We start from the raw sequence: 26,291 nt of genomic DNA, 5'->3' as shown, positions 1-26,291 counted from the left end.
ATAGGCCGACGCCAGTATGCACAATAGCACGCAGGAGTCCAAACGAGAAGACGTGCGCGCTGCGTGTTTGGTTGTTTCCACACGGAATCCCGCGGTTCATTCTCGTGGCCCACGCACTTCGAGTGCGAAGGACACGCAGCTCCACTATCGGGGAAAAAACAAAATGATGCATCGGCCGGGAATCGAACCCGGGCCGCCCGCGTGGCAGGCGAGCATTCTACCACTGAACCACCGATGCTCAGCTAGTTTGCAGCTTCCTTGTGCTTTCCGCGGCAGACGTCTGAAGGGAAAGTGGGACTGCCGTCCAGCGCCGTGGCATCCTCTCGAGAGAATGCTACAAACGCTGAATCCTGCGCTGCACTGCTTAAAAATGACGCCCGAACGCGATCGTCTAAGTAGTGTTGCGGCGCACGCACGCGACGACTCTTGCCAAAGGACGCGAAATGTGCGTAGAGACGCTGTCTGGATGCGCTCGCCTACCCCGTAATGCGCCTGCTGCTGCGACCACCTTCAGCCGCCGCCGACAGGCGGGAAGCAGACACAGCGCGGCGTGCGCGGAAGAAAACCGTGCGGTGGTGGTGTAATGGTCAGCATAGTTGCCTTCCAAGCAGTTGATCCGGGTTCGATTCCCGGCCACCGCAGCCTGCGTTTTACTTCTGCGTATGAGTACTTTTGCCACGCGTCATTAAATTAATGTTTCTTTCCTCCTCTTACTGGCTGCAGGCCACCCTATATTGTGTGCGTCGATTCCGCTTGAGTCTCGACTTGTCTCGACTTTGCTCGGCTGACGCGAGAGCTGACGCTCTCCAATCGGCCTATATCAGAAGGACAAGCACGCGAAACGACTGAGAGAGGTATGGCGAGGCGGGCACAACATTACTTATGCCTCAAGTAAAGACCTGCTGCCTGTTATCGTGCATTGTGTGATTTTACATGTTCTGTCAGACAAATTCAGTTTTATTACTAGCACATTTCTTTTTTTCTTTGTTGAAAATTTTACAACACGCTCCTTCATTTCACTGTGGCCGCACGGCGCGACTTGGCATACCGAGAGGCAAAACGTGGCGCCAGTGCCCTAGACCGAATAGCGCTGCAGCTCCGAAACCGACGAGAAAAGAGAAATACGAATTGAAACTGTCGGCAGCGCCCTGTGTTCGCAGGCGGTCACCCGCCCAAGCACTGACAACGCCCAGCGTCGCGCAGTAGCGGTGATCGGACGACAAACTGTGTGTTCAGCGTGCTGTGACCTGTGAAGTGTTTTAGCGCGTCCCGACAAGTCGCTTTCGGGTCCCCTATCAGCTCCCACACAATGTGACGATTTCTTTGTCACCATACTTGCCCGGGGAAATCGGCGTTGCCTTTTTGAAGTAGTAAAATCGAAGTGGCCCGTGGGGGGATCGAACCCACGACCTTCGCGTTATTAGCACGACGCTCTAACCAACTGAGCTAACGGGCCTCGGTGCACTCCGTCTTCCAGCGCTTAGACGGAGTGGCTCTGCGTATTTACAGGTAACATTTCTATGGTAGCAGTCCAACAGTGGACCAGGGTCTCTTCTCCCTTTATTCCGCTGCTCGTAGTAATTTCATTGCGTGCCCGTTTCTCTCGACTGTTTTCAGCTCACGTTTATGAACCAGTAGCTATAACGCGAGGAGGACGTGAAACAGCATTTCGCAGGGTCCAAACTTGTCGTGATTTGTTCCGAAAAAATTACATTCCGGTACCAGGAATCGAACCCGGGCCTCCTGGGTGAAAGCCAGGTATCCTAGCCACTAGACCACACCGGACGCGCACGCTTATTTTTGGGGTTTACACCCCCTCCACTGGCTTTCCGTGTCGCACTTTCCCTGTTTGCGAGCAACTTTTCGCTCTCCCATGCCGAGGCGCGCATGGCAAAAGTCACAGTCCGTTGCTTTTGGCCTCGTTGTTACAGGGGTAGGAGGAAAAGCAAAGCTGTGAGTAGTAATATTTATTTACTTATTTCGCAAGTAAAGACCTGCAGCCTGTCATTATATAGCAGGTCATACACTGTGTGACTTTACATGTTATATCATACGAAATTCAGTTTTATTACTAGTACATTTTTTCTTGAAAATTTCACAAAAGAACTGCAAGTAGTAATAACGGGAAGTAAGCATTTTCACGCTGAGTTGTTGAAGCCTTATGGATAACAAACTACAAGCTGTTTTGCTCCTTCGCAACCCCAGAGCCGTCAATTTAGCTGTGAACGGAAGTAAATTAAATGCCCCGGGTGAGGATCGAACTCACGACCTTAAGATTATGAGACTTACGCGCTGCCTACTGCGCTACCGAGGCACGTGATGGCCAAACCTTCTGGTATCTCGGCAAGTAGCAAATACTAGTGGTAGAGAGTCTGCACTTGCTGGCTCATTTTTTCTGTTACTACACGTGCATTCCCGGCGCTGCAGGCAACTTGCGATGATAGGCCGACGCCAGTATGCACAATAGCACGCAGGAGTCCAAACGAGAAGACGTGCGCGCTGCGTGTTTGGTTGTTTCCACACGGAATCCCGCGGTTCATTCTCGTGGCCCACGCACTTCGAGTGCGAAGGACACGCAGCTCCACTATCGGGGAAAAAACAAAATGATGCATCGGCCGGGAATCGAACCCGGGCCGCCCGCGTGGCAGGCGAGCATTCTACCACTGAACCACCGATGCTCAGCTAGTTTGCAGCTTCCTTGTGCTTTCCGCGGCAGACGTCTGAAGGGAAAGTGGGACTGCCGTCCAGCGCCGTGGCATCCTCTCGAGAGAATGCTACAAACGCTGAATCCTGCGCTGCACTGCTTAAAAATGACGCCCGAACGCGATCGTCTAAGTAGTGTTGCGGCGCACGCACGCGACGACTCTTGCCAAAGGACGCGAAATGTGCGTAGAGACGCTGTCTGGATGCGCTCGCCTACCCCGTAATGCGCCTGCTGCTGCGACCACCTTCAGCCGCCGCCGACAGGCGGGAAGCAGACACAGCGCGGCGTGCGCGGAAGAAAACCGTGCGGTGGTGGTGTAATGGTCAGCATAGTTGCCTTCCAAGCAGTTGATCCGGGTTCGATTCCCGGCCACCGCAGCCTGCGTTTTACTTCTGCGTATGAGTACTTTTGCCACGCGTCATTAAATTAATGTTTCTTTCCTCCTCTTACTGGCTGCAGGCCACCCTATATTGTGTGCGTCGATTCCGCTTGAGTCTCGACTTGTCTCGACTTTGCTCGGCTGACGCGAGAGCTGACGCTCTCCAATCGGCCTATATCAGAAGGACAAGCACGCGAAACGACTGAGAGAGGTATGGCGAGGCGGGCACAACATTACTTATGCCTCAAGTAAAGACCTGCTGCCTGTTATCGTGCATTGTGTGATTTTACATGTTCTGTCAGACAAATTCAGTTTTATTACTAGCACATTTCTTTTTTTCTTTGTTGAAAATTTTACAACACGCTCCTTCATTTCACTGTGGCCGCACGGCGCGACTTGGCATACCGAGAGGCAAAACGTGGCGCCAGTGCCCTAGACCGAATAGCGCTGCAGCTCCGAAACCGACGAGAAAAGAGAAATACGAATTGAAACTGTCGGCAGCGCCCTGTGTTCGCAGGCGGTCACCCGCCCAAGCACTGACAACGCCCAGCGTCGCGCAGTAGCGGTGATCGGACGACAAACTGTGTGTTCAGCGTGCTGTGACCTGTGAAGTGTTTTAGCGCGTCCCGACAAGTCGCTTTCGGGTCCCCTATCAGCTCCCACACAATGTGACGATTTCTTTGTCACCATACTTGCCCGGGGAAATCGGCGTTGCCTTTTTGAAGTAGTAAAATCGAAGTGGCCCGTGGGGGGATCGAACCCACGACCTTCGCGTTATTAGCACGACGCTCTAACCAACTGAGCTAACGGGCCTCGGTGCACTCCGTCTTCCAGCGCTTAGACGGAGTGGCTCTGCGTATTTACAGGTAACATTTCTATGGTAGCAGTCCAACAGTGGACCAGGGTCTCTTCTCCCTTTATTCCGCTGCTCGTAGTAATTTCATTGCGTGCCCGTTTCTCTCGACTGTTTTCAGCTCACGTTTATGAACCAGTAGCTATAACGCGAGGAGGACGTGAAACAGCATTTCGCAGGGTCCAAACTTGTCGTGATTTGTTCCGAAAAAATTACATTCCGGTACCGGGAATCGAACCCGGGCCTCCTGGGTGAAAGCCAGGTATCCTAGCCACTAGACCACACCGGACGCGCACGCTTATTTTTGGGGTTTACACCCCCTCCACTGGCTTTCCGTGTCGCACTTTCCCTGTTTGCGAGCATCTTTTCGCTCTCCCATGCCGAGGCGCGCATGGCAAAAGTCACAGTCCGTTGCTTTTGGCCTCGTTGTTACTGGGGTAGGAGGAAAAGCAAAGCTGTGAGTAGTAATATTTATTTACTTATTTCGCAAGTAAAGACCTGCAGCCTGTCATTATATAGCAGGTCATACACTGTGTGACTTTACATGTTATATCATACGAAATTCAGTTTTATTACTAGTACATTTTTTCTTGAAAATTTCACAAAAGAACTGCAAGTAGTAATAACGGGAAGTAAGCATTTTCACGCTGAGTTGTTGAAGCCTTATGGATAACAAACTACAAGCTGTTTTGCTCCTTCGCAACCCCAGAGCCGTCAATTTAGCTGTGAACGGAAGTAAATTAAATGCCCCGGGTGAGGATCGAACTCACGACCTTAAGATTATGAGACTTACGCGCTGCCTACTGCGCTACCGAGGCACGTCATGGCCAAACCTTCTGGTACCTCGGCAAGTAGCAAATACTAGTGGTAGAGAGTCTGCACTTGCTGGCTCATTTTTTCTGTTACTACACGTGCATTCCCGGCGCTGCAGGCAACTTGCGATGATAGGCCGACGCCAGTATGCACAATAGCACGCAGGAGTCCAAACGAGAAGACGTGCGCGCTGCGTGTTTGGTTGTTTCCACACGGAATCCCGCGGTTCATTCTCGTGGCCCACGCACTTCGAGTGCGAAGGACACGCAGCTCCACTATCGGGGAAAAAACAAAATGATGCATCGGCCGGGAATCGAACCCGGGCCGCCCGCGTGGCAGGCGAGCATTCTACCACTGAACCACCGATGCTCAGCTAGTTTGCAGCTTCCTTGTGCTTTCCGCGGCAGACGTCTGAAGGGAAAGTGGGACTGCCGTCCAGCGCCGTGGCATCCTCTCGAGAGAATGCTACAAACGCTGAATCCTGCGCTGCACTGCTTAAAAATGACGCCCGAACGCGATCGTCTAAGTAGTGTTGCGGCGCACGCACGCGACGACTCTTGCCAAAGGACGCGAAATGTGCGTAGAGACGCTGTCTGGATGCGCTCGCCTACCCCGTAATGCGCCTGCTGCTGCGACCACCTTCAGCCGCCGCCGACAGGCGGGAAGCAGACACAGCGCGGCGTGCGCGGAAGAAAACCGTGCGGTGGTGGTGTAATGGTCAGCATAGTTGCCTTCCAAGCAGTTGATCCGGGTTCGATTCCCGGCCACCGCAGCCTGCGTTTTACTTCTGCGTATGAGTACTTTTGCCACGCGTCATTAAATTAATGTTTCTTTCCTCCTCTTACTGGCTGCAGGCCACCCTATATTGTGTGCGTCGATTCCGCTTGAGTCTCGACTTGTCTCGACTTTGCTCGGCTGACGCGAGAGCTGACGCTCTCCAATCGGCCTATATCAGAAGGACAAGCACGCGAAACGACTGAGAGAGGTATGGCGAGGCGGGCACAACATTACTTATGCCTCAAGTAAAGACCTGCTGCCTGTTATCGTGCATTGTGTGATTTTACATGTTCTGTCAGACAAATTCAGTTTTATTACTAGCACATTTCTTTTTTTCTTTGTTGAAAATTTTACAACACGCTCCTTCATTTCACTGTGGCCGCACGGCGCGACTTGGCATACCGAGAGGCAAAACGTGGCGCCAGTGCCCTAGACCGAATAGCGCTGCAGCTCCGAAACCGACGAGAAAAGAGAAATACGAATTGAAACTGTCGGCAGCGCCCTGTGTTCGCAGGCGGTCACCCGCCCAAGCACTGACAACGCCCAGCGTCGCGCAGTAGCGGTGATCGGACGACAAACTGTGTGTTCAGCGTGCTGTGACCTGTGAAGTGTTTTAGCGCGTCCCGACAAGTCGCTTTCGGGTCCCCTATCAGCTCCCACACAATGTGACGATTTCTTTGTCACCATACTTGCCCGGGGAAATCGGCGTTGCCTTTTTGAAGTAGTAAAATCGAAGTGGCCCGTGGGGGGATCGAACCCACGACCTTCGCGTTATTAGCACGACGCTCTAACCAACTGAGCTAACGGGCCTCGGTGCACTCCGTCTTCCAGCGCTTAGACGGAGTGGCTCTGCGTATTTACAGGTAACATTTCTATGGTAGCAGTCCAACAGTGGACCAGGGTCTCTTCTCCCTTTATTCCGCTGCTCGTAGTAATTTCATTGCGTGCCCGTTTCTCTCGACTGTTTTCAGCTCACGTTTATGAACCAGTAGCTATAACGCGAGGAGGACGTGAAACAGCATTTCGCAGGGTCCAAACTTGTCGTGATTTGTTCCGAAAAAATTACATTCCGGTACCGGGAATCGAACCCGGGCCTCCTGGGTGAAAGCCAGGTATCCTAGCCACTAGACCACACCGGACGCGCACGCTTATTTTTGGGGTTTACACCCCCTCCACTGGCTTTCCGTGTCGCACTTTCCCTGTTTGCGAGCATCTTTTCGCTCTCCCATGCCGAGGCGCGCATGGCAAAAGTCACAGTCCGTTGCTTTTGGCCTCGTTGTTACAGGGGTAGGAGGAAAAGCAAAGCTGTGAGTAGTAATATTTATTTACTTATTTCGCAAGTAAAGACCTGCAGCCTGTCATTATATAGCAGGTCATACACTGTGTGACTTTACATGTTATATCATACGAAATTCAGTTTTATTACTAGTACATTTTTTCTTGAAAATTTCACAAAAGAACTGCAAGTAGTAATAACGGGAAGTAAGCATTTTCACGCTGAGTTGTTGAAGCCTTATGGATAACAAACTACAAGCTGTTTTGCTCCTTCGCAACCCCAGAGCCGTCAATTTAGCTGTGAACGGAAGTAAATTAAATGCCCCGGGTGAGGATCGAACTCACGACCTTAAGATTATGAGACTTACGCGCTGCCTACTGCGCTACCGAGGCACGTGATGGCCAAACCTTCTGGTATCTCGGCAAGTAGCAAATACTAGTGGTAGAGAGTCTGCACTTGCTGGCTCATTTTTTCTGTTACTACACGTGCATTCCCGGCGCTGCAGGCAACTTGCGATGATAGGCCGACGCCAGTATGCACAATAGCACGCAGGAGTCCAAACGAGAAGACGTGCGCGCTGCGTGTTTGGTTGTTTCCACACGGAATCCCGCGGTTCATTCTCGTGGCCCACGCACTTCGAGTGCGAAGGACACGCAGCTCCACTATCGGGGAAAAAACAAAATGATGCATCGGCCGGGAATCGAACCCGGGCCGCCCGCGTGGCAGGCGAGCATTCTACCACTGAACCACCGATGCTCAGCTAGTTTGCAGCTTCCTTGTGCTTTCCGCGGCAGACGTCTGAAGGGAAAGTGGGACTGCCGTCCAGCGCCGTGGCATCCTCTCGAGAGAATGCTACAAACGCTGAATCCTGCGCTGCACTGCTTAAAAATGACGCCCGAACGCGATCGTCTAAGTAGTGTTGCGGCGCACGCACGCGACGACTCTTGCCAAAGGACGCGAAATGTGCGTAGAGACGCTGTCTGGATGCGCTCGCCTACCCCGTAATGCGCCTGCTGCTGCGACCACCTTCAGCCGCCGCCGACAGGCGGGAAGCAGACACAGCGCGGCGTGCGCGGAAGAAAACCGTGCGGTGGTGGTGTAATGGTCAGCATAGTTGCCTTCCAAGCAGTTGATCCGGGTTCGATTCCCGGCCACCGCAGCCTGCGTTTTACTTCTGCGTATGAGTACTTTTGCCACGCGTCATTAAATTAATGTTTCTTTCCTCCTCTTACTGGCTGCAGGCCACCCTATATTGTGTGCGTCGATTCCGCTTGAGTCTCGACTTGTCTCGACTTTGCTCGGCTGACGCGAGAGCTGACGCTCTCCAATCGGCCTATATCAGAAGGACAAGCACGCGAAACGACTGAGAGAGGTATGGCGAGGCGGGCACAACATTACTTATGCCTCAAGTAAAGACCTGCTGCCTGTTATCGTGCATTGTGTGATTTTACATGTTCTGTCAGACAAATTCAGTTTTATTACTAGCACATTTCTTTTTTTCTTTGTTGAAAATTTTACAACACGCTCCTTCATTTCACTGTGGCCGCACGGCGCGACTTGGCATACCGAGAGGCAAAACGTGGCGCCAGTGCCCTAGACCGAATAGCGCTGCAGCTCCGAAACCGACGAGAAAAGAGAAATACGAATTGAAACTGTCGGCAGCGCCCTGTGTTCGCAGGCGGTCACCCGCCCAAGCACTGACAACGCCCAGCGTCGCGCAGTAGCGGTGATCGGACGACAAACTGTGTGTTCAGCGTGCTGTGACCTGTGAAGTGTTTTAGCGCGTCCCGACAAGTCGCTTTCGGGTCCCCTATCAGCTCCCACACAATGTGACGATTTCTTTGTCACCATACTTGCCCGGGGAAATCGGCGTTGCCTTTTTGAAGTAGTAAAATCGAAGTGGCCCGTGGGGGGATCGAACCCACGACCTTCGCGTTATTAGCACGACGCTCTAACCAACTGAGCTAACGGGCCTCGGTGCACTCCGTCTTCCAGCGCTTAGACGGAGTGGCTCTGCGTATTTACAGGTAACATTTCTATGGTAGCAGTCCAACAGTGGACCAGGGTCTCTTCTCCCTTTATTCCGCTGCTCGTAGTAATTTCATTGCGTGCCCGTTTCTCTCGACTGTTTTCAGCTCACGTTTATGAACCAGTAGCTATAACGCGAGGAGGACGTGAAACAGCATTTCGCAGGGTCCAAACTTGTCATGATTTGTTCCGAAAAAATTACATTCCGGTACCGGGAATCGAACCCGGGCCTCCTGGGTGAAAGCCAGGTATCCTAGCCACTAGACCACACCGGACGCGCACGCTTATTTTTGGGGTTTACACCCCCTCCACTGGCTTTCCGTGTCGCACTTTCCCTGTTTGCGAGCATCTTTTCGCTCTCCCATGCCGAGGCGCGCATGGCAAAAGTCACAGTCCGTTGCTTTTGGCCTCGTTGTTACAGGGGTAGGAGGAAAAGCAAAGCTGTGAGTAGTAATATTTATTTACTTATTTCGCAAGTAAAGACCTGCAGCCTGTCATTATATAGCAGGTCATACACTGTGTGACTTTACATGTTATATCATACGAAATTCAGTTTTATTACTAGTACATTTTTTCTTGAAAATTTCACAAAAGAACTGCAAGTAGTAATAACGGGAAGTAAGCATTTTCACGCTGAGTTGTTGAAGCCTTATGGATAACAAACTACAAGCTGTTTTGCTCCTTCGCAACCCCAGAGCCGTCAATTTAGCTGTGAACGGAAGTAAATTAAATGCCCCGGGTGAGGATCGAACTCACGACCTTAAGATTATGAGACTTACGCGCTGCCTACTGCGCTACCGAGGCACGTGATGGCCAAACCTTCTGGTATCTCGGCAAGTAGCAAATACTAGTGGTAGAGAGTCTGCACTTGCTGGCTCATTTTTTCTGTTACTACACGTGCATTCCCGGCGCTGCAGGCAACTTGCGATGATAGGCCGACGCCAGTATGCACAATAGCACGCAGGAGTCCAAACGAGAAGACGTGCGCGCTGCGTGTTTGGTTGTTTCCACACGGAATCCCGCGGTTCATTCTCGTGGCCCACGCACTTCGAGTGCGAAGGACACGCAGCTCCACTATCGGGGAAAAAACAAAATGATGCATCGGCCGGGAATCGAACCCGGGCCGCCCGCGTGGCAGGCGAGCATTCTACCACTGAACCACCGATGCTCAGCTAGTTTGCAGCTTCCTTGTGCTTTCCGCGGCAGACGTCTGAAGGGAAAGTGGGACTGCCGTCCAGCGCCGTGGCATCCTCTCGAGAGAATGCTACAAACGCTGAATCCTGCGCTGCACTGCTTAAAAATGACGCCCGAACGCGATCGTCTAAGTAGTGTTGCGGCGCACGCACGCGACGACTCTTGCCAAAGGACGCGAAATGTGCGTAGAGACGCTGTCTGGATGCGCTCGCCTACCCCGTAATGCGCCTGCTGCTGCGACCACCTTCAGCCGCCGCCGACAGGCGGGAAGCAGACACAGCGCGGCGTGCGCGGAAGAAAACCGTGCGGTGGTGGTGTAATGGTCAGCATAGTTGCCTTCCAAGCAGTTGATCCGGGTTCGATTCCCGGCCACCGCAGCCTGCGTTTTACTTCTGCGTATGAGTACTTTTGCCACGCGTCATTAAATTAATGTTTCTTTCCTCCTCTTACTGGCTGCAGGCCACCCTATATTGTGTGCGTCGATTCCGCTTGAGTCTCGACTTGTCTCGACTTTGCTCGGCTGACGCGAGAGCTGACGCTCTCCAATCGGCCTATATCAGAAGGACAAGCACGCGAAACGACTGAGAGAGGTATGGCGAGGCGGGCACAACATTACTTATGCCTCAAGTAAAGACCTGCTGCCTGTTATCGTGCATTGTGTGATTTTACATGTTCTGTCAGACAAATTCAGTTTTATTACTAGCACATTTCTTTTTTTCTTTGTTGAAAATTTTACAACACGCTCCTTCATTTCACTGTGGCCGCACGGCGCGACTTGGCATACCGAGAGGCAAAACGTGGCGCCAGTGCCCTAGACCGAATAGCGCTGCAGCTCCGAAACCGACGAGAAAAGAGAAATACGAATTGAAACTGTCGGCAGCGCCCTGTGTTCGCAGGCGGTCACCCGCCCAAGCACTGACAACGCCCAGCGTCGCGCAGTAGCGGTGATCGGACGACAAACTGTGTGTTCAGCGTGCTGTGACCTGTGAAGTGTTTTAGCGCGTCCCGACAAGTCGCTTTCGGGTCCCCTATCAGCTCCCACACAATGTGACGATTTCTTTGTCACCATACTTGCCCGGGGAAATCGGCGTTGCCTTTTTGAAGTAGTAAAATCGAAGTGGCCCGTGGGGGGATCGAACCCACGACCTTCGCGTTATTAGCACGACGCTCTAACCAACTGAGCTAACGGGCCTCGGTGCACTCCGTCTTCCAGCGCTTAGACGGAGTGGCTCTGCGTATTTACAGGTAACATTTCTATGGTAGCAGTCCAACAGTGGACCAGGGTCTCTTCTTCCTTTATTCCGCTGCTCGTAGTAATTTCATTGCGTGCCCGTTTCTCTCGACTGTTTTCAGCTCACGTTTATGAACCAGTAGCTATAACGCGAGGAGGACGTGAAACAGCATTTCGCAGGGTCCAAACTTGTCGTGATTTGTTCCGAAAAAATTACATTCCGGTACCGGGAATCGAACCCGGGCCTCCTGGGTGAAAGCCAGGTATCCTAGCCACTAGACCACACCGGACGCGCACGCTTATTTTTGGGGTTTACACCCCCTCCACTGGCTTTCCGTGTCGCACTTTCCCTGTTTGCGAGCATCTTTTCGCTCTCCCATGCCGAGGCGCGCATGGCAAAAGTCACAGTCCGTTGCTTTTGGCCTCGTTGTTACAGGGGTAGGAGGAAAAGCAAAGCTGTGAGTAGTAATATTTATTTACTTATTTCGCAAGTAAAGACCTGCAGCCTGTCATTATATAGCAGGTCATACACTGTGTGACTTTACATGTTATATCATACGAAATTCAGTTTTATTACTAGTACATTTTTTCTTGAAAATTTCACAAAAGAACTGCAAGTAGTAATAACGGGAAGTAAGCATTTTCACGCTGAGTTGTTGAAGCCTTATGGATAACAAACTACAAGCTGTTTTGCTCCTTCGCAACCCCAGAGCCGTCAATTTAGCTGTGAACGGAAGTAAATTAAATGCCCCGGGTGAGGATCGAACTCACGACCTTAAGATTATGAGACTTACGCGCTGCCTACTGCGCTACCGAGGCACGTGATGGCCAAACCTTCTGGTATCTCGGCAAGTAGCAAATACTAGTGGTAGAGAGTCTGCACTTGCTGGCTCATTTTTTCTGTTACTACACGTGCATTCCCGGCGCTGCAGGCAACTTGCGATGATAGGCCGACGCCAGTATGCACAATAGCACGCAGGAGTCCAAACGAGAAGACGTGCGCGCTGCGTGTTTGGTTGTTTCCACACGGAATCCCGCGGTTCATTCTCGTGGCCCACGCACTTCGAGTGCGAAGGACACGCAGCTCCACTATCGGGGAAAAAACAAAATGATGCATCGGCCGGGAATCGAACCCGGGCCGCCCGCGTGGCAGGCGAGCATTCTACCACTGAACCACCGATGCTCAGCTAGTTTGCAGCTTCCTTGTGCTTTCCGCGGCAGACGTCTGAAGGGAAAGTGGGACTGCCGTCCAGCGCCGTGGCATCCTCTCGAGAGAATGCTACAAACGCTGAATCCTGCGCTGCACTGCTTAAAAATGACGCCCGAACGCGATCGTCTAAGTAGTGTTGCGGCGCACGCACGCGACGACTCTTGCCAAAGGACGCGAAATGTGCGTAGAGACGCTGTCTGGATGCGCTCGCCTACCCCGTAATGCGCCTGCTGCTGCGACCACCTTCAGCCGCCGCCGACAGGCGGGAAGCAGACACAGCGCGGCGTGCGCGGAAGAAAACCGTGCGGTGGTGGTGTAATGGTCAGCATAGTTGCCTTCCAAGCAGTTGATCCGGGTTCGATTCCCGGCCACCGCAGCCTGCGTTTTACTTCTGCGTATGAGTACTTTTGCCACGCGTCATTAAATTAATGTTTCTTTCCTCCTCTTACTGGCTGCAGGCCACCCTATATTGTGTGCGTCGATTCCGCTTGAGTCTCGACTTGTCTCGACTTTGCTCGGCTGACGCGAGAGCTGACGCTCTCCAATCGGCCTATATCAGAAGGACAAGCACGCGAAACGACTGAGAGAGGTATGGCGAGGCGGGCACAACATTACTTATGCCTCAAGTAAAGACCTGCTGCCTGTTATCGTGCATTGTGTGATTTTACATGTTCTGTCAGACAAATTCAGTTTTATTACTAGCACATTTCTTTTTTTCTTTGTTGAAAATTTTACAACACGCTCCTTCATTTCACTGTGGCCGCACGGCGCGACTTGGCATACCGAGAGGCAAAACGTGGCGCCAGTGCCCTAGACCGAATAGCGCTGCAGCTCCGAAACCGACGAGAAAAGAGAAATACGAATTGAAACTGTCGGCAGCGCCCTGTGTTCGCAGGCGGTCACCCGCCCAAGCACTGACAACGCCCAGCGTCGCGCAGTAGCGGTGATCGGACGACAAACTGTGTGTTCAGCGTGCTGTGACCTGTGAAGTGTTTTAGCGCGTCCCGACAAGTCGCTTTCGGGTCCCCTATCAGCTCCCACACAATGTGACGATTTCTTTGTCACCATACTTGCCCGGGGAAATCGGCGTTGCCTTTTTGAAGTAGTAAAATCGAAGTGGCCCGTGGGGGGATCGAACCCACGACCTTCGCGTTATTAGCACGACGCTCTAACCAACTGAGCTAACGGGCCTCGGTGCACTCCGTCTTCCAGCGCTTAGACGGAGTGGCTCTGCGTATTTACAGGTAACATTTCTATGGTAGCAGTCCAACAGTGGACCAGGGTCTCTTCTCCCTTTATTCCGCTGCTCGTAGTAATTTCATTGCGTGCCCGTTTCTCTCGACTGTTTTCAGCTCACGTTTATGAACCAGTAGCTATAACGCGAGGAGGACGTGAAACAGCATTTCGCAGGGTCCAAACTTGTCGTGATTTGTTCCGAAAAAATTACATTCCGGTACCGGGAATCGAACCCGGGCCTCCTGGGTGAAAGCCAGGTATCCTAGCCACTAGACCACACCGGACGCGCACGCTTATTTTTGGGGTTTACACCCCCTCCACTGGCTTTCCGTGTCGCACTTTCCCTGTTTGCGAGCATCTTTTCGCTCTCCCATGCCGAGGCGCGCATGGCAAAAGTCACAGTCCGTTGCTTTTGGCCTCGTTGTTACAGGGGTAGGAGGAAAAGCAAAGCTGTGAGTAGTAATATTTATTTACTTATTTCGCAAGTAAAGACCTGCAGCCTGTCATTATATAGCAGGTCATACACTGTGTGACTTTACATGTTATATCATACGAAATTCAGTTTTATTACTAGTACATTTTTTCTTGAAAATTTCACAAAAGAACTGCAAGTAGTAATAACGGGAAGTAAGCATTTTCACGCTGAGTTGTTGAAGCCTTATGGATAACAAACTACAAGCTGTTTTGCTCCTTCGCAACCCCAGAGCCGTCAATTTAGCTGTGAACGGAAGTAAATTAAATGCCCCGGGTGAGGATCGAACTCACGACCTTAAGATTATGAGACTTACGCGCTGCCTACTGCGCTACCGAGGCACGTGATGGCCAAACCTTCTGGTATCTCGGCAAGTAGCAAATACTAGTGGTAGAGAGTCTGCACTTGCTGGCTCATTTTTTCTGTTACTACACGTGCATTCCCGGCGCTGCAGGCAACTTGCGATGATAGGCCGACGCCAGTATGCACAATAGCACGCAGGAGTCCAAACGAGAAGACGTGCGCGCTGCGTGTTTGGTTGTTTCCACACGGAATCCCGCGGTTCATTCTCGTGGCCCACGCACTTCGAGTGCGAAGGACACGCAGCTCCACTATCGGGGAAAAAACAAAATGATGCATCGGCCGGGAATCGAACCCGGGCCGCCCGCGTGGCAGGCGAGCATTCTACCACTGAACCACCGATGCTCAGCTAGTTTGCAGCTTCCTTGTGCTTTCCGCGGCAGACGTCTGAAGGGAAAGTGGGACTGCCGTCCAGCGCCGTGGCATCCTCTCGAGAGAATGCTACAAACGCTGAATCCTGCGCTGCACTGCTTAAAAATGACGCCCGAACGCGATCGTCTAAGTAGTGTTGCGGCGCACGCACGCGACGACTCTTGCCAAAGGACGCGAAATGTGCGTAGAGACGCTGTCTGGATGCGCTCGCCTACCCCGTAATGCGCCTGCTGCTGCGACCACCTTCAGCCGCCGCCGACAGGCGGGAAGCAGACACAGCGCGGCGTGCGCGGAAGAAAACCGTGCGGTGGTGGTGTAATGGTCAGCATAGTTGCCTTCCAAGCAGTTGATCCGGGTTCGATTCCCGGCCACCGCAGCCTGCGTTTTACTTCTGCGTATGAGTACTTTTGCCACGCGTCATTAAATTAATGTTTCTTTCCTCCTCTTACTGGCTGCAGGCCACCCTATATTGTGTGCGTCGATTCCGCTTGAGTCTCGACTTGTCTCGACTTTGCTCGGCTGACGCGAGAGCTGACGCTCTCCAATCGGCCTATATCAGAAGGACAAGCACGCGAAACGACTGAGAGAGGTATGGCGAGGCGGGCACAACATTACTTATGCCTCAAGTAAAGACCTGCTGCCTGTTATCGTGCATTGTGTGATTTTACATGTTCTGTCAGACAAATTCAGTTTTATTACTAGCACATTTCTTTTTTTCTTTGTTGAAAATTTTACAACACGCTCCTTCATTTCACTGTGGCCGCACGGCGCGACTTGGCATACCGAGAGGCAAAACGTGGCGCCAGTGCCCTAGACCGAATAGCGCTGCAGCTCCGAAACCGACGAGAAAAGAGAAATACGAATTGAAACTGTCGGCAGCGCCCTGTGTTCGCAGGCGGTCACCCGCCCAAGCACTGACAACGCCCAGCGTCGCGCAGTAGCGGTGATCGGACGACAAACTGTGTGTTCAGCGTGCTGTGACCTGTGAAGTGTTTTAGCGCGTCCCGACAAGTCGCTTTCGGGTCCCCTATCAGCTCCCACACAATGTGACGATTTCTTTGTCACCATACTTGCCCGGGGAAATCGGCGTTGCCTTTTTGAAGTAGTAAAATCGAAGTGGCCCGTGGGGGGATCGAACCCACGACCTTCGCGTTATTAGCACGACGCTCTAACCAACTGAGCTAACGGGCCTCGGTGCACTCCGTCTTCCAGCGCTTAGACGGAGTGGCTCTGCGTATTTACAGGTAACATTTCTATGGTAGCAGTCCAACAGTGGACCAGGGTCTCTTCTTCCTTTATTCCGCTGCTCGTAGTAATTTCATTGCGTGCCCGTTTCTCTCGACTGTTTTCAGCTCACGTTTATGAACCAGTAGCTATAACGCGAGGAGGACGTGAAACAGCATTTCGCAGGGTCCAAACTTGTCGTGATTTGTTCCGAAAAAATTACATTCCGGTACCGGGAATCGAACCCGGGCCTCCTGGGTGAAAGCCAGGTATCCTAGCCACTAGACCACACCGGACGCGCACGCTTATTTTTGGGGTTTACACCCCCTCCACTGGCTTTCCGTGTCGCACTTTCCCTGTTTGCGAGCATCTTTTCGCTCTCCCATGCCGAGGCGCGCATGGCAAAAGTCACAGTCCGTTGCTTTTGGCCTCGTTGTTACAGGGGTAGGAGGAAAAGCAAAGCTGTGAGTAGTAATATTTATTTACTTATTTCGCAAGTAAAGACCTGCAGCCTGTCATTATATAGCAGGTCATACACTGTGTGACTTTACATGTTATATCATACGAAATTCAGTTTTATTACTAGTACATTTTTTCTTGAAAATTTCACAAAAGAACTGCAAGTAGTAATAACGGGAAGTAAGCATTTTCACGCTGAGTTGTTGAAGCCTTATGGATAACAAACTACAAGCTGTTTTGCTCCTTCGCAACCCCAGAGCCGTCAATTTAGCTGTGAACGGAAGTAAATTAAATGCCCCGGGTGAGGATCGAACTCACGACCTTAAGATTATGAGACTTACGCGCTGCCTACTGCGCTACCGAGGCACGTGATGGCCAAACCTTCTGGTATCTCGGCAAGTAGCAAATACTAGTGGTAGAGAGTCTGCACTTGCTGGCTCATTTTTTCTGTTACTACACGTGCATTCCCGGCGCTGCAGGCAACTTGCGATGATAGGCCGACGCCAGTATGCACAATAGCACGCAGGAGTCCAAACGAGAAGACGTGCGCGCTGCGTGTTTGGTTGTTTCCACACGGAATCCCGCGGTTCATTCTCGTGGCCCACGCACTTCGAGTGCGAAGGACACGCAGCTCCACTATCGGGGAAAAAACAAAATGATGCATCGGCCGGGAATCGAACCCGGGCCGCCCGCGTGGCAGGCGAGCATTCTACCACTGAACCACCGATGCTCAGCTAGTTTGCAGCTTCCTTGTGCTTTCCGCGGCAGACGTCTGAAGGGAAAGTGGGACTGCCGTCCAGCGCCGTGGCATCCTCTCGAGAGAATGCTACAAACGCTGAATCCTGCGCTGCACTGCTTAAAAATGACGCCCGAACGCGATCGTCTAAGTAGTGTTGCGGCGCACGCACGCGACGACTCTTGCCAAAGGACGCGAAATGTGCGTAGAGACGCTGTCTGGATGCGCTCGCCTACCCCGTAATGCGCCTGCTGCTGCGACCACCTTCAGCCGCCGCCGACAGGCGGGAAGCAGACACAGCGCGGCGTGCGCGGAAGAAAACCGTGCGGTGGTGGTGTAATGGTCAGCATAGTTGCCTTCCAAGCAGTTGATCCGGGTTCGATTCCCGGCCACCGCAGCCTGCGTTTTACTTCTGCGTATGAGTACTTTTGCCACGCGTCATTAAATTAATGTTTCTTTCCTCCTCTTACTGGCTGCAGGCCACCCTATATTGTGTGCGTCGATTCCGCTTGAGTCTCGACTTGTCTCGACTTTGCTCGGCTGACGCGAGAGCTGACGCTCTCCAATCGGCCTATATCAGAAGGACAAGCACGCGAAACGACTGAGAGAGGTATGGCGAGGCGGGCACAACATTACTTATGCCTCAAGTAAAGACCTGCTGCCTGTTATCGTGCATTGTGTGATTTTACATGTTCTGTCAGACAAATTCAGTTTTATTACTAGCACATTTCTTTTTTTCTTTGTTGAAAATTTTACAACACGCTCCTTCATTTCACTGTGGCCGCACGGCGCGACTTGGCATACCGAGAGGCAAAACGTGGCGCCAGTGCCCTAGACCGAATAGCGCTGCAGCTCCGAAACCGACGAGAAAAGAGAAATACGAATTGAAACTGTCGGCAGCGCCCTGTGTTCGCAGGCGGTCACCCGCCCAAGCACTGACAACGCCCAGCGTCGCGCAGTAGCGGTGATCGGACGACAAACTGTGTGTTCAGCGTGCTGTGACCTGTGAAGTGTTTTAGCGCGTCCCGACAAGTCGCTTTCGGGTCCCCTATCAGCTCCCACACAATGTGACGATTTCTTTGTCACCATACTTGCCCGGGGAAATCGGCGTTGCCTTTTTGAAGTAGTAAAATCGAAGTGGCCCGTGGGGGGATCGAACCCACGACCTTCGCGTTATTAGCACGACGCTCTAACCAACTGAGCTAACGGGCCTCGGTGCACTCCGTCTTCCAGCGCTTAGACGGAGTGGCTCTGCGTATTTACAGGTAACATTTCTATGGTAGCAGTCCAACAGTGGACCAGGGTCTCTTCTTCCTTTATTCCGCTGCTCGTAGTAATTTCATTGCGTGCCCGTTTCTCTCGACTGTTTTCAGCTCACGTTTATGAACCAGTAGCTATAACGCGAGGAGGACGTGAAACAGCATTTCGCAGGGTCCAAACTTGTCGTGATTTGTTCCGAAAAAATTACATTCCGGTACCGGGAATCGAACCCGGGCCTCCTGGGTGAAAGCCAGGTATCCTAGCCACTAGACCACACCGGACGCGCACGCTTATTTTTGGGGTTTACACCCCCTCCACTGGCTTTCCGTGTCGCACTTTCCCTGTTTGCGAGCATCTTTTCGCTCTCCCATGCCGAGGCGCGCATGGCAAAAGTCACAGTCCGTTGCTTTTGGCCTCGTTGTTACAGGGGTAGGAGGAAAAGCAAAGCTGTGAGTAGTAATATTTATTTACTTATTTCGCAAGTAAAGACCTGCAGCCTGTCATTATATAGCAGGTCATACACTGTGTGACTTTACATGTTATATCATACGAAATTCAGTTTTATTACTAGTACATTTTTTCTTGAAAATTTCACAAAAGAACTGCAAGTAGTAATAACGGGAAGTAAGCATTTTCACGCTGAGTTGTTGAAGCCTTATGGATAACAAACTACAAGCTGTTTTGCTCCTTCGCAACCCCAGAGCCGTCAATTTAGCTGTGAACGGAAGTAAATTAAATGCCCCGGGTGAGGATCGAACTCACGACCTTAAGATTATGAGACTTACGCGCTGCCTACTGCGCTACCGAGGCACGTGATGGCCAAACCTTCTGGTATCTCGGCAAGTAGCAAATACTAGTGGTAGAGAGTCTGCACTTGCTGGCTCATTTTTTCTGTTACTACACGTGCATTCCCGGCGCTGCAGGCAACTTGCGATGATAGGCCGACGCCAGTATGCACAATAGCACGCAGGAGTCCAAACGAGAAGACGTGCGCGCTGCGTGTTTGGTTGTTTCCACACGGAATCCCGCGGTTCATTCTCGTGGCCCACGCACTTCGAGTGCGAAGGACACGCAGCTCCACTATCGGGGAAAAAACAAAATGATGCATCGGCCGGGAATCGAACCCGGGCCGCCCGCGTGGCAGGCGAGCATTCTACCACTGAACCACCGATGCTCAGCTAGTTTGCAGCTTCCTTGTGCTTTCCGCGGCAGACGTCTGAAGGGAAAGTGGGACTGCCGTCCAGCGCCGTGGCATCCTCTCGAGAGAATGCTACAAACGCTGAATCCTGCGCTGCACTGCTTAAAAATGACGCCCGAACGCGATCGTCTAAGTAGTGTTGCGGCGCACGCACGCGACGACTCTTGCCAAAGGACGCGAAATGTGCGTAGAGACGCTGTCTGGATGCGCTCGCCTACCCCGTAATGCGCCTGCTGCTGCGACCACCTTCAGCCGCCGCCGACAGGCGGGAAGCAGACACAGCGCGGCGTGCGCGGAAGAAAACCGTGCGGTGGTGGTGTAATGGTCAGCATAGTTGCCTTCCAAGCAGTTGATCCGGGTTCGATTCCCGGCCACCGCAGCCTGCGTTTTACTTCTGCGTATGAGTACTTTTGCCACGCGTCATTAAATTAATGTTTCTTTCCTCCTCTTACTGGCTGCAGGCCACCCTATATTGTGTGCGTCGATTCCGCTTGAGTCTCGACTTGTCTCGACTTTGCTCGGCTGACGCGAGAGCTGACGCTCTCCAATCGGCCTATATCAGAAGGACAAGCACGCGAAACGACTGAGAGAGGTATGGCGAGGCGGGCACAACATTACTTATGCCTCAAGTAAAGACCTGCTGCCTGTTATCGTGCATTGTGTGATTTTACATGTTCTGTCAGACAAATTCAGTTTTATTACTAGCACATTTCTTTTTTTCTTTGTTGAAAATTTTACAACACGCTCCTTCATTTCACTGTGGCCGCACGGCGCGACTTGGCATACCGAGAGGCAAAACGTGGCGCCAGTGCCCTAGACCGAATAGCGCTGCAGCTCCGAAACCGACGAGAAAAGAGAAATACGAATTGAAACTGTCGGCAGCGCCCTGTGTTCGCAGGCGGTCACCCGCCCAAGCACTGACAACGCCCAGCGTCGCGCAGTAGCGGTGATCGGACGACAAACTGTGTGTTCAGCGTGCTGTGACCTGTGAAGTGTTTTAGCGCATCCCGACAAGTCGCTTTCGGGTCCCCTATCAGCTCCCACACAATGTGACGATTTCTTTGTCACCATACTTGCCCGGGGAAATCGGCGTTGCCTTTTTGAAGTAGTAAAATCGAAGTGGCCCGTGGGGGGATCGAACCCACGACCTTCGCGTTATTAGCACGACGCTCTAACCAACTGAGCTAACGGGCCTCGGTGCACTCCGTCTTCCAGCGCTTAGACGGAGTGGCTCTGCGTATTTACAGGTAACATTTCTATGGTAGCAGTCCAACAGTGGACCAGGGTCTCTTCTCCCTTTATTCCGCTGCTCGTAGTAATTTCATTGCGTGCCCGTTTCTCTCGACTGTTTTCAGCTCACGTTTATGAACCAGTAGCTATAACGCGAGGAGGACGTGAAACAGCATTTCGCAGGGTCCAAACTTGTCGTGTTTTGTTCCGAAAAAATTACATTCCGGTACCGGGAATCGAACCCGGGCCTCCTGGGTGAAAGCCAGGTATCCTAGCCACTAGACCACACCGGACGCGCACGCTCATTTTTGGGGTTTACACCCCCTCCACTGGCTTTCCGTGTCGCACTTTCCCTGTTTGCGAGCATCTTTTCGCTCTCCCATGCCGAGGCGCGCATGGCAAAAGTCACAGTCCGTTGCTTTTGGCCTCGTTGTTACAGGGGTAGGAGGAAAAGCAAAGCTGTGAGTAGTAATATTTATTTACTTATTTCGCAAGTAAAGACCTGCAGCCTGTCATTATATAGCAGGTCATACACTGTGTGACTTTACATGTTATATCATACGAAATTCAGTTTTATTACTAGTACATTTTTTCTTGAAAATTTCACAAAAGAACTGCAAGTAGTAATAACGGGAAGTAAGCATTTTCACGCTGAGTTGTTGAAGCCTTATGGATAACAAACTACAAGCTGTTTTGCTCCTTCGCAACCCCAGAGCCGTCAATTTAGCTGTGAACGGAAGTAAATTAAATGCCCCGGGTGAGGATCGAACTCACGACCTTAAGATTATGAGACTTACGCGCTGCCTACTGCGCTACCGAGGCACGTGATGGCCAAACCTTCTGGTATCTCGGCAAGTAGCAAATACTAGTGGTAGAGAGTCTGCACTTGCTGGCTCATTTTTTCTGTTACTACACGTGCATTCCCGGCGCTGCAGGCAACTTGCGATGATAGGCCGACGCCAGTATGCACAATAGCACGCAGGAGTCCAAACGAGAAGACGTGCGCGCTGCGTGTTTGGTTGTTTCCACACGGAATCCCGCGGTTCATTCTCGTGGCCCACGCACTTCGAGTGCGAAGGACACGCAGCTCCACTATCGGGGAAAAAACAAAATGATGCATCGGCCGGGAATCGAACCCGGGCCGCCCGCGTGGCAGGCGAGCATTCTACCACTGAACCACCGATGCTCAGCTAGTTTGCAGCTTCCTTGTGCTTTCCGCGGCAGACGTCTGAAGGGAAAGTGGGACTGCCGTCCAGCGCCGTGGCATCCTCTCGAGAGAATGCTACAAACGCTGAATCCTGCGCTGCACTGCTTAAAAATGACGCCCGAACGCGATCGTCTAAGTAGTGTTGCGGCGCACGCACGCGACGACTCTTGCCAAAGGACGCGAAATGTGCGTAGAGACGCTGTCTGGATGCGCTCGCCTACCCCGTAATGCGCCTGCTGCTGCGACCACCTTCAGCCGCCGCCGACAGGCGGGAAGCAAACACAGCGCGGCGTGCGCGGAAGAAAACCGTGCGGTGGTGGTGTAATGGTCAGCATAGTTGCCTTCCAAGCAGTTGATCCGGGTTCGATTCCCGGCCACCGCAGCCTGCGTTTTACTTCTGCGTATGAGTACTTTTGCCACGCGTCATTAAATTAATGTTTCTTTCCTCCTCTTACTGGCTGCAGGCCACCCTATATTGTGTGCGTCGATTCCGCTTGAGTCTCGACTTGTCTCGACTTTGCTCGGCTGACGCGAGAGCTGACGCTCTCCAATCGGCCTATATCAGAAGGACAAGCACGCGAAACGACTGAGAGAGGTATGGCGAGGCGGGCACAACATTACTTATGCCTCAAGTAAAGACCTGCTGCCTGTTATCGTGCATTGTGTGATTTTACATGTTCTGTCAGACAAATTCAGTTTTATTACTAGCACATTTCTTTTTTTCTTTGTTGAAAATTTTACAACACGCTCCTTCATTTCACTGTGGCCGCACGGCGCGACTTGGCATACCGAGAGGCAAAACGTGGCGCCAGTGCCCTAGACCGAATAGCGCTGCAGCTCCGAAACCGACGAGAAAAGAGAAATACGAATTGAAACTGTCGGCAGCGCCCTGTGTTCGCAGGCGGTCACCCGCCCAAGCACTGACAACGCCCAGCGTCGCGCAGTAGCGGTGATCGGACGACAAACTGTGTGTTCAGCGTGCTGTGACCTGTGAAGTGTTTTAGCGCGTCCCGACAAGTCGCTTTCGGGTCCCCTATCAGCTCCCACACAATGTGACGATTTCTTTGTCACCATACTTGCCCGGGGAAATCGGCGTTGCCTTTTTGAAGTAGTAAAATCGAAGTGGCCCGTGGGGGGATCGAACCCACGACCTTCGCGTTATTAGCACGACGCTCTAACCAACTGAGCTAACGGGCCTCGGTGCACTCCGTCTTCCAGCGCTTAGACGGAGTGGCTCTGCGTATTTACAGGTAACATTTCTATGGTAGCAGTCCAACAGTGGACCAGGGTCTCTTCTCCCTTTATTCCGCTGCTCGTAGTAATTTCATTGCGTGCCCGTTTCTCTCGACTGTTTTCAGCTCACGTTTATGAACCAGTAGCTATAACGCGAGGAGGACGTGAAACAGCATTTCGCAGGGTCCAAACTTGTCGTGATTTGTTCCGAAAAAATTACATTCCGGTACCGGGAATCGAACCCGGGCCTCCTGGGTGAAAGCCAGGTATCCTAGCCACTAGACCACACCGGACGCGCACGCTTATTTTTGGGGTTTACACCCCCTCCACTGGCTTTCCGTGTCGCACTTTCCCTGTTTGCGAGCATCTTTTCGCTCTCCCATGCCGAGGCGCGCATGGCAAAAGTCACAGTCCGTTGCTTTTGGCCTCGTTGTTACTGGGGTAGGAGGAAAAGCAAAGCTGTGAGTAGTAATATTTATTTACTTATTTCGCAAGTAAAGACCTGCAGCCTGTCATTATATAGCAGGTCATACACTGTGTGACTTTACATGTTATATCATACGAAATTCAGTTTTATTACTAGTACATTTTTTCTTGAAAATTTCACAAAAGAACTGCAAGTAGTAATAACGGGAAGTAAGCATTTTCACGCTGAGTTGTTGAAGCCTTATGGATAACAAACTACAAGCTGTTTTGCTCCTTCGCAACCCCAGAGCCGTCAATTTAGCTGTGAACGGAAGTAAATTAAATGCCCCGGGTGAGGATCGAACTCACGACCTTAAGATTATGAGACTTACGCGCTGCCTACTGCGCTACCGAGGCACGTGATGGCCAAACCTTCTGGTATCTCGGCAAGTAGCAAATACTAGTGGTAGAGAGTCTGCACTTGCTGGCTCATTTTTTCTGTTACTACACGTGCATTCCCGGCGCTGCAGGCAACTTGCGATGATAGGCCGACGCCAGTATGCACAATAGCACGCAGGAGTCCAAACGAGAAGACGTGCGCGCTGCGTGTTTGGTTGTTTCCACACGGAATCCCGCGGTTCATTCTCGTGGCCCACGCACTTCGAGTGCGAAGGACACGCAGCTCCACTATCGGGGAAAAAACAAAATGATGCATCGGCCGGGAATCGAACCCGGGCCGCCCGCGTGGCAGGCGAGCATTCTACCACTGAACCACCGATGCTCAGCTAGTTTGCAGCTTCCTTGTGCTTTCCGCGGCAGACGTCTGAAGGGAAAGTGGGACTGCCGTCCAGCGCCGTGGCATCCTCTCGAGAGAATGCTACAAACGCTGAATCCTGCGCTGCACTGCTTAAAAATGACGCCCGAACGCGATCGTCTAAGTAGTGTTGCGGCGCACGCACGCGACGACTCTTGCCAAAGGACGCGAAATGTGCGTAGAGACGCTGTCTGGATGCGCTCGCCTACCCCGTAATGCGCCTGCTGCTGCGACCACCTTCAGCCGCCGCCGACAGGCGGGAAGCAGACACAGCGCGGCGTGCGCGGAAGAAAACCGTGCGGTGGTGGTGTAATGGTCAGCATAGTTGCCTTCCAAGCAGTTGATCCGGGTTCGATTCCCGGCCACCGCAGCCTGCGTTTTACTTCTGCGTATGAGTACTTTTGCCACGCGTCATTAAATTAATGTTTCTTTCCTCCTCTTACTGGCTGCAGGCCACCCTATATTGTGTGCGTCGATTCCGCTTGAGTCTCGACTTGTCTCGACTTTGCTCGGCTGACGCGAGAGCTGACGCTCTCCAATCGGCCTATATCAGAAGGACAAGCACGCGAAACGACTGAGAGAGGTATGGCGAGGCGGGCACAACATTACTTGTGCCTCAAGTAAAGACCTGCTGCCTGTTATCGTGCATTGTGTGATTTTACATGTTCTGTCAGACAAATTCAGTTTTATTACTAGCACATTTCTTTTTTTCTTTGTTGAAAATTTTACAACACGCTCCTTCATTTCACTGTGGCCGCACGGCGCGACTTGGCATACCGAGAGGCAAAACGTGGCGCCAGTGCCCTAGACCGAATAGCGCTGCAGCTCCGAAACCGACGAGAAAAGAGAAATACGAATTGAAACTGTCGGCAGCGCCCTGTGTTCGCAGGCGGTCACCCGCCCAAGCACTGACAACGCCCAGCGTCGCGCAGTAGCGGTGATCGGACGACAAACTGTGTGTTCAGCGTGCTGTGACCTGTGAAGTGTTTTAGCGCGTCCCGACAAGTCGCTTTCGGGTCCCCTATCAGCTCCCACACAATGTGACGATTTCTTTGTCACCATACTTGCCCGGGGAAATCGGCGTTGCCTTTTTGAAGTAGTAAAATCGAAGTGGCCCGTGGGGGGATCGAACCCACGACCTTCGCGTTATTAGCACGACGCTCTAACCAACTGAGCTAACGGGCCTCGGTGCACTCCGTCTTCCAGCGCTTAGACGGAGTGGCTCTGCGTATTTACAGGTAACATTTCTATGGTAGCAGTCCAACAGTGGACCAGGGTCTCTTCTCCCTTTATTCCGCTGCTCGTAGTAATTTCATTGCGTGCCCGTTTCTCTCGACTGTTTTCAGCTCACGTTTATGAACCAGTAGCTATAACGCGAGGAGGACGTGAAACAGCATTTCGCAGGGTCCAAACTTGTCGTGATTTGTTCCGAAAAAATTACATTCCGGTACCGGGAATCGAACCCGGGCCTCCTGGGTGAAAGCCAGGTATCCTAGCCACTAGACCACACCGGACGCGCACGCTTATTTTTGGGGTTTACACCCCCTCCACTGGCTTTCCGTGTCGCACTTTCCCTGTTTGCGAGCATCTTTTCGCTCTCCCATGCCGAGGCGCGCATGG

The 26,291-nt window shown here is 52.1% G+C and overlaps 54 non-coding genes across 54 annotated transcripts; 11 read left to right on the top strand and 43 right to left on the bottom strand.

Moving 5' to 3' along the window:
* Nucleotides 1-167: 167 nt before the first annotated feature.
* On the bottom strand, nt 168-238 carry Trnag-gcc (transfer RNA glycine (anticodon GCC)). The gene has a single exon. It is a non-coding gene; the product is annotated as a tRNA-Gly (tRNA).
* A 331-nt stretch (nt 239-569) lies between these two features.
* Trnag-ucc (transfer RNA glycine (anticodon UCC)) lies at nt 570-641 on the top strand. The gene has a single exon. It is a non-coding gene; the product is annotated as a tRNA-Gly (tRNA).
* Nucleotides 642-1,382: 741 nt separating this feature from the next.
* Nucleotides 1,383-1,456, bottom strand: Trnai-aau (transfer RNA isoleucine (anticodon AAU)). The gene has a single exon. It is a non-coding gene; the product is annotated as a tRNA-Ile (tRNA).
* Nucleotides 1,457-1,713: 257 nt separating this feature from the next.
* Nucleotides 1,714-1,785, bottom strand: Trnae-uuc (transfer RNA glutamic acid (anticodon UUC)). The gene has a single exon. It is a non-coding gene; the product is annotated as a tRNA-Glu (tRNA).
* A 456-nt stretch (nt 1,786-2,241) lies between these two features.
* Trnam-cau (transfer RNA methionine (anticodon CAU)) lies at nt 2,242-2,314 on the bottom strand. Its single transcript has one exon. It is a non-coding gene; the product is annotated as a tRNA-Met (tRNA).
* A 293-nt stretch (nt 2,315-2,607) lies between these two features.
* Trnag-gcc (transfer RNA glycine (anticodon GCC)) lies at nt 2,608-2,678 on the bottom strand. Its single transcript has one exon. It is a non-coding gene; the product is annotated as a tRNA-Gly (tRNA).
* A 331-nt stretch (nt 2,679-3,009) lies between these two features.
* On the top strand, nt 3,010-3,081 carry Trnag-ucc (transfer RNA glycine (anticodon UCC)). Its single transcript has one exon. It is a non-coding gene; the product is annotated as a tRNA-Gly (tRNA).
* A 741-nt stretch (nt 3,082-3,822) lies between these two features.
* On the bottom strand, nt 3,823-3,896 carry Trnai-aau (transfer RNA isoleucine (anticodon AAU)). The gene has a single exon. It is a non-coding gene; the product is annotated as a tRNA-Ile (tRNA).
* Nucleotides 3,897-4,153: 257 nt separating this feature from the next.
* Nucleotides 4,154-4,225, bottom strand: Trnae-uuc (transfer RNA glutamic acid (anticodon UUC)). The gene has a single exon. It is a non-coding gene; the product is annotated as a tRNA-Glu (tRNA).
* A 456-nt stretch (nt 4,226-4,681) lies between these two features.
* On the bottom strand, nt 4,682-4,754 carry Trnam-cau (transfer RNA methionine (anticodon CAU)). The gene has a single exon. It is a non-coding gene; the product is annotated as a tRNA-Met (tRNA).
* A 293-nt stretch (nt 4,755-5,047) lies between these two features.
* Trnag-gcc (transfer RNA glycine (anticodon GCC)) lies at nt 5,048-5,118 on the bottom strand. The gene has a single exon. It is a non-coding gene; the product is annotated as a tRNA-Gly (tRNA).
* Nucleotides 5,119-5,449: 331 nt separating this feature from the next.
* Trnag-ucc (transfer RNA glycine (anticodon UCC)) lies at nt 5,450-5,521 on the top strand. Its single transcript has one exon. It is a non-coding gene; the product is annotated as a tRNA-Gly (tRNA).
* A 741-nt stretch (nt 5,522-6,262) lies between these two features.
* Nucleotides 6,263-6,336, bottom strand: Trnai-aau (transfer RNA isoleucine (anticodon AAU)). Its single transcript has one exon. It is a non-coding gene; the product is annotated as a tRNA-Ile (tRNA).
* Nucleotides 6,337-6,593: 257 nt separating this feature from the next.
* On the bottom strand, nt 6,594-6,665 carry Trnae-uuc (transfer RNA glutamic acid (anticodon UUC)). Its single transcript has one exon. It is a non-coding gene; the product is annotated as a tRNA-Glu (tRNA).
* Nucleotides 6,666-7,121: 456 nt separating this feature from the next.
* Trnam-cau (transfer RNA methionine (anticodon CAU)) lies at nt 7,122-7,194 on the bottom strand. Its single transcript has one exon. It is a non-coding gene; the product is annotated as a tRNA-Met (tRNA).
* A 293-nt stretch (nt 7,195-7,487) lies between these two features.
* On the bottom strand, nt 7,488-7,558 carry Trnag-gcc (transfer RNA glycine (anticodon GCC)). Its single transcript has one exon. It is a non-coding gene; the product is annotated as a tRNA-Gly (tRNA).
* A 331-nt stretch (nt 7,559-7,889) lies between these two features.
* On the top strand, nt 7,890-7,961 carry Trnag-ucc (transfer RNA glycine (anticodon UCC)). The gene has a single exon. It is a non-coding gene; the product is annotated as a tRNA-Gly (tRNA).
* Nucleotides 7,962-8,702: 741 nt separating this feature from the next.
* Trnai-aau (transfer RNA isoleucine (anticodon AAU)) lies at nt 8,703-8,776 on the bottom strand. The gene has a single exon. It is a non-coding gene; the product is annotated as a tRNA-Ile (tRNA).
* A 257-nt stretch (nt 8,777-9,033) lies between these two features.
* Nucleotides 9,034-9,105, bottom strand: Trnae-uuc (transfer RNA glutamic acid (anticodon UUC)). The gene has a single exon. It is a non-coding gene; the product is annotated as a tRNA-Glu (tRNA).
* Nucleotides 9,106-9,561: 456 nt separating this feature from the next.
* On the bottom strand, nt 9,562-9,634 carry Trnam-cau (transfer RNA methionine (anticodon CAU)). Its single transcript has one exon. It is a non-coding gene; the product is annotated as a tRNA-Met (tRNA).
* A 293-nt stretch (nt 9,635-9,927) lies between these two features.
* Nucleotides 9,928-9,998, bottom strand: Trnag-gcc (transfer RNA glycine (anticodon GCC)). The gene has a single exon. It is a non-coding gene; the product is annotated as a tRNA-Gly (tRNA).
* Nucleotides 9,999-10,329: 331 nt separating this feature from the next.
* Trnag-ucc (transfer RNA glycine (anticodon UCC)) lies at nt 10,330-10,401 on the top strand. The gene has a single exon. It is a non-coding gene; the product is annotated as a tRNA-Gly (tRNA).
* Nucleotides 10,402-11,142: 741 nt separating this feature from the next.
* Nucleotides 11,143-11,216, bottom strand: Trnai-aau (transfer RNA isoleucine (anticodon AAU)). The gene has a single exon. It is a non-coding gene; the product is annotated as a tRNA-Ile (tRNA).
* Nucleotides 11,217-11,473: 257 nt separating this feature from the next.
* Nucleotides 11,474-11,545, bottom strand: Trnae-uuc (transfer RNA glutamic acid (anticodon UUC)). Its single transcript has one exon. It is a non-coding gene; the product is annotated as a tRNA-Glu (tRNA).
* Nucleotides 11,546-12,001: 456 nt separating this feature from the next.
* Trnam-cau (transfer RNA methionine (anticodon CAU)) lies at nt 12,002-12,074 on the bottom strand. The gene has a single exon. It is a non-coding gene; the product is annotated as a tRNA-Met (tRNA).
* Nucleotides 12,075-12,367: 293 nt separating this feature from the next.
* Trnag-gcc (transfer RNA glycine (anticodon GCC)) lies at nt 12,368-12,438 on the bottom strand. The gene has a single exon. It is a non-coding gene; the product is annotated as a tRNA-Gly (tRNA).
* A 331-nt stretch (nt 12,439-12,769) lies between these two features.
* Trnag-ucc (transfer RNA glycine (anticodon UCC)) lies at nt 12,770-12,841 on the top strand. The gene has a single exon. It is a non-coding gene; the product is annotated as a tRNA-Gly (tRNA).
* A 741-nt stretch (nt 12,842-13,582) lies between these two features.
* On the bottom strand, nt 13,583-13,656 carry Trnai-aau (transfer RNA isoleucine (anticodon AAU)). Its single transcript has one exon. It is a non-coding gene; the product is annotated as a tRNA-Ile (tRNA).
* Nucleotides 13,657-13,913: 257 nt separating this feature from the next.
* Trnae-uuc (transfer RNA glutamic acid (anticodon UUC)) lies at nt 13,914-13,985 on the bottom strand. The gene has a single exon. It is a non-coding gene; the product is annotated as a tRNA-Glu (tRNA).
* A 456-nt stretch (nt 13,986-14,441) lies between these two features.
* On the bottom strand, nt 14,442-14,514 carry Trnam-cau (transfer RNA methionine (anticodon CAU)). Its single transcript has one exon. It is a non-coding gene; the product is annotated as a tRNA-Met (tRNA).
* Nucleotides 14,515-14,807: 293 nt separating this feature from the next.
* Trnag-gcc (transfer RNA glycine (anticodon GCC)) lies at nt 14,808-14,878 on the bottom strand. Its single transcript has one exon. It is a non-coding gene; the product is annotated as a tRNA-Gly (tRNA).
* A 331-nt stretch (nt 14,879-15,209) lies between these two features.
* Nucleotides 15,210-15,281, top strand: Trnag-ucc (transfer RNA glycine (anticodon UCC)). Its single transcript has one exon. It is a non-coding gene; the product is annotated as a tRNA-Gly (tRNA).
* Nucleotides 15,282-16,022: 741 nt separating this feature from the next.
* Trnai-aau (transfer RNA isoleucine (anticodon AAU)) lies at nt 16,023-16,096 on the bottom strand. Its single transcript has one exon. It is a non-coding gene; the product is annotated as a tRNA-Ile (tRNA).
* Nucleotides 16,097-16,353: 257 nt separating this feature from the next.
* Trnae-uuc (transfer RNA glutamic acid (anticodon UUC)) lies at nt 16,354-16,425 on the bottom strand. Its single transcript has one exon. It is a non-coding gene; the product is annotated as a tRNA-Glu (tRNA).
* Nucleotides 16,426-16,881: 456 nt separating this feature from the next.
* On the bottom strand, nt 16,882-16,954 carry Trnam-cau (transfer RNA methionine (anticodon CAU)). Its single transcript has one exon. It is a non-coding gene; the product is annotated as a tRNA-Met (tRNA).
* Nucleotides 16,955-17,247: 293 nt separating this feature from the next.
* Nucleotides 17,248-17,318, bottom strand: Trnag-gcc (transfer RNA glycine (anticodon GCC)). Its single transcript has one exon. It is a non-coding gene; the product is annotated as a tRNA-Gly (tRNA).
* A 331-nt stretch (nt 17,319-17,649) lies between these two features.
* Nucleotides 17,650-17,721, top strand: Trnag-ucc (transfer RNA glycine (anticodon UCC)). Its single transcript has one exon. It is a non-coding gene; the product is annotated as a tRNA-Gly (tRNA).
* Nucleotides 17,722-18,462: 741 nt separating this feature from the next.
* Trnai-aau (transfer RNA isoleucine (anticodon AAU)) lies at nt 18,463-18,536 on the bottom strand. The gene has a single exon. It is a non-coding gene; the product is annotated as a tRNA-Ile (tRNA).
* A 257-nt stretch (nt 18,537-18,793) lies between these two features.
* On the bottom strand, nt 18,794-18,865 carry Trnae-uuc (transfer RNA glutamic acid (anticodon UUC)). The gene has a single exon. It is a non-coding gene; the product is annotated as a tRNA-Glu (tRNA).
* A 456-nt stretch (nt 18,866-19,321) lies between these two features.
* On the bottom strand, nt 19,322-19,394 carry Trnam-cau (transfer RNA methionine (anticodon CAU)). Its single transcript has one exon. It is a non-coding gene; the product is annotated as a tRNA-Met (tRNA).
* A 293-nt stretch (nt 19,395-19,687) lies between these two features.
* Trnag-gcc (transfer RNA glycine (anticodon GCC)) lies at nt 19,688-19,758 on the bottom strand. The gene has a single exon. It is a non-coding gene; the product is annotated as a tRNA-Gly (tRNA).
* Nucleotides 19,759-20,089: 331 nt separating this feature from the next.
* On the top strand, nt 20,090-20,161 carry Trnag-ucc (transfer RNA glycine (anticodon UCC)). Its single transcript has one exon. It is a non-coding gene; the product is annotated as a tRNA-Gly (tRNA).
* Nucleotides 20,162-20,902: 741 nt separating this feature from the next.
* Nucleotides 20,903-20,976, bottom strand: Trnai-aau (transfer RNA isoleucine (anticodon AAU)). The gene has a single exon. It is a non-coding gene; the product is annotated as a tRNA-Ile (tRNA).
* Nucleotides 20,977-21,233: 257 nt separating this feature from the next.
* On the bottom strand, nt 21,234-21,305 carry Trnae-uuc (transfer RNA glutamic acid (anticodon UUC)). Its single transcript has one exon. It is a non-coding gene; the product is annotated as a tRNA-Glu (tRNA).
* A 456-nt stretch (nt 21,306-21,761) lies between these two features.
* On the bottom strand, nt 21,762-21,834 carry Trnam-cau (transfer RNA methionine (anticodon CAU)). Its single transcript has one exon. It is a non-coding gene; the product is annotated as a tRNA-Met (tRNA).
* A 293-nt stretch (nt 21,835-22,127) lies between these two features.
* Trnag-gcc (transfer RNA glycine (anticodon GCC)) lies at nt 22,128-22,198 on the bottom strand. The gene has a single exon. It is a non-coding gene; the product is annotated as a tRNA-Gly (tRNA).
* Nucleotides 22,199-22,529: 331 nt separating this feature from the next.
* Nucleotides 22,530-22,601, top strand: Trnag-ucc (transfer RNA glycine (anticodon UCC)). The gene has a single exon. It is a non-coding gene; the product is annotated as a tRNA-Gly (tRNA).
* Nucleotides 22,602-23,342: 741 nt separating this feature from the next.
* Nucleotides 23,343-23,416, bottom strand: Trnai-aau (transfer RNA isoleucine (anticodon AAU)). Its single transcript has one exon. It is a non-coding gene; the product is annotated as a tRNA-Ile (tRNA).
* Nucleotides 23,417-23,673: 257 nt separating this feature from the next.
* On the bottom strand, nt 23,674-23,745 carry Trnae-uuc (transfer RNA glutamic acid (anticodon UUC)). The gene has a single exon. It is a non-coding gene; the product is annotated as a tRNA-Glu (tRNA).
* A 456-nt stretch (nt 23,746-24,201) lies between these two features.
* Nucleotides 24,202-24,274, bottom strand: Trnam-cau (transfer RNA methionine (anticodon CAU)). Its single transcript has one exon. It is a non-coding gene; the product is annotated as a tRNA-Met (tRNA).
* A 293-nt stretch (nt 24,275-24,567) lies between these two features.
* On the bottom strand, nt 24,568-24,638 carry Trnag-gcc (transfer RNA glycine (anticodon GCC)). Its single transcript has one exon. It is a non-coding gene; the product is annotated as a tRNA-Gly (tRNA).
* A 331-nt stretch (nt 24,639-24,969) lies between these two features.
* Trnag-ucc (transfer RNA glycine (anticodon UCC)) lies at nt 24,970-25,041 on the top strand. Its single transcript has one exon. It is a non-coding gene; the product is annotated as a tRNA-Gly (tRNA).
* A 741-nt stretch (nt 25,042-25,782) lies between these two features.
* Nucleotides 25,783-25,856, bottom strand: Trnai-aau (transfer RNA isoleucine (anticodon AAU)). Its single transcript has one exon. It is a non-coding gene; the product is annotated as a tRNA-Ile (tRNA).
* A 257-nt stretch (nt 25,857-26,113) lies between these two features.
* Trnae-uuc (transfer RNA glutamic acid (anticodon UUC)) lies at nt 26,114-26,185 on the bottom strand. The gene has a single exon. It is a non-coding gene; the product is annotated as a tRNA-Glu (tRNA).
* Between the last annotated feature and the right edge of the window lie 106 nt (nt 26,186-26,291).

Source organism: Schistocerca gregaria, unplaced genomic scaffold (assembly GCF_023897955.1).
Source record: "Schistocerca gregaria isolate iqSchGreg1 unplaced genomic scaffold, iqSchGreg1.2 ptg000912l, whole genome shotgun sequence".
NCBI classification, from domain to species: domain Eukaryota; kingdom Metazoa; phylum Arthropoda; class Insecta; order Orthoptera; family Acrididae; genus Schistocerca; species Schistocerca gregaria.
Note: the sequence above shows the minus strand (reverse complement) of the source record. Positions and strands in the feature narration are given on the sequence as shown.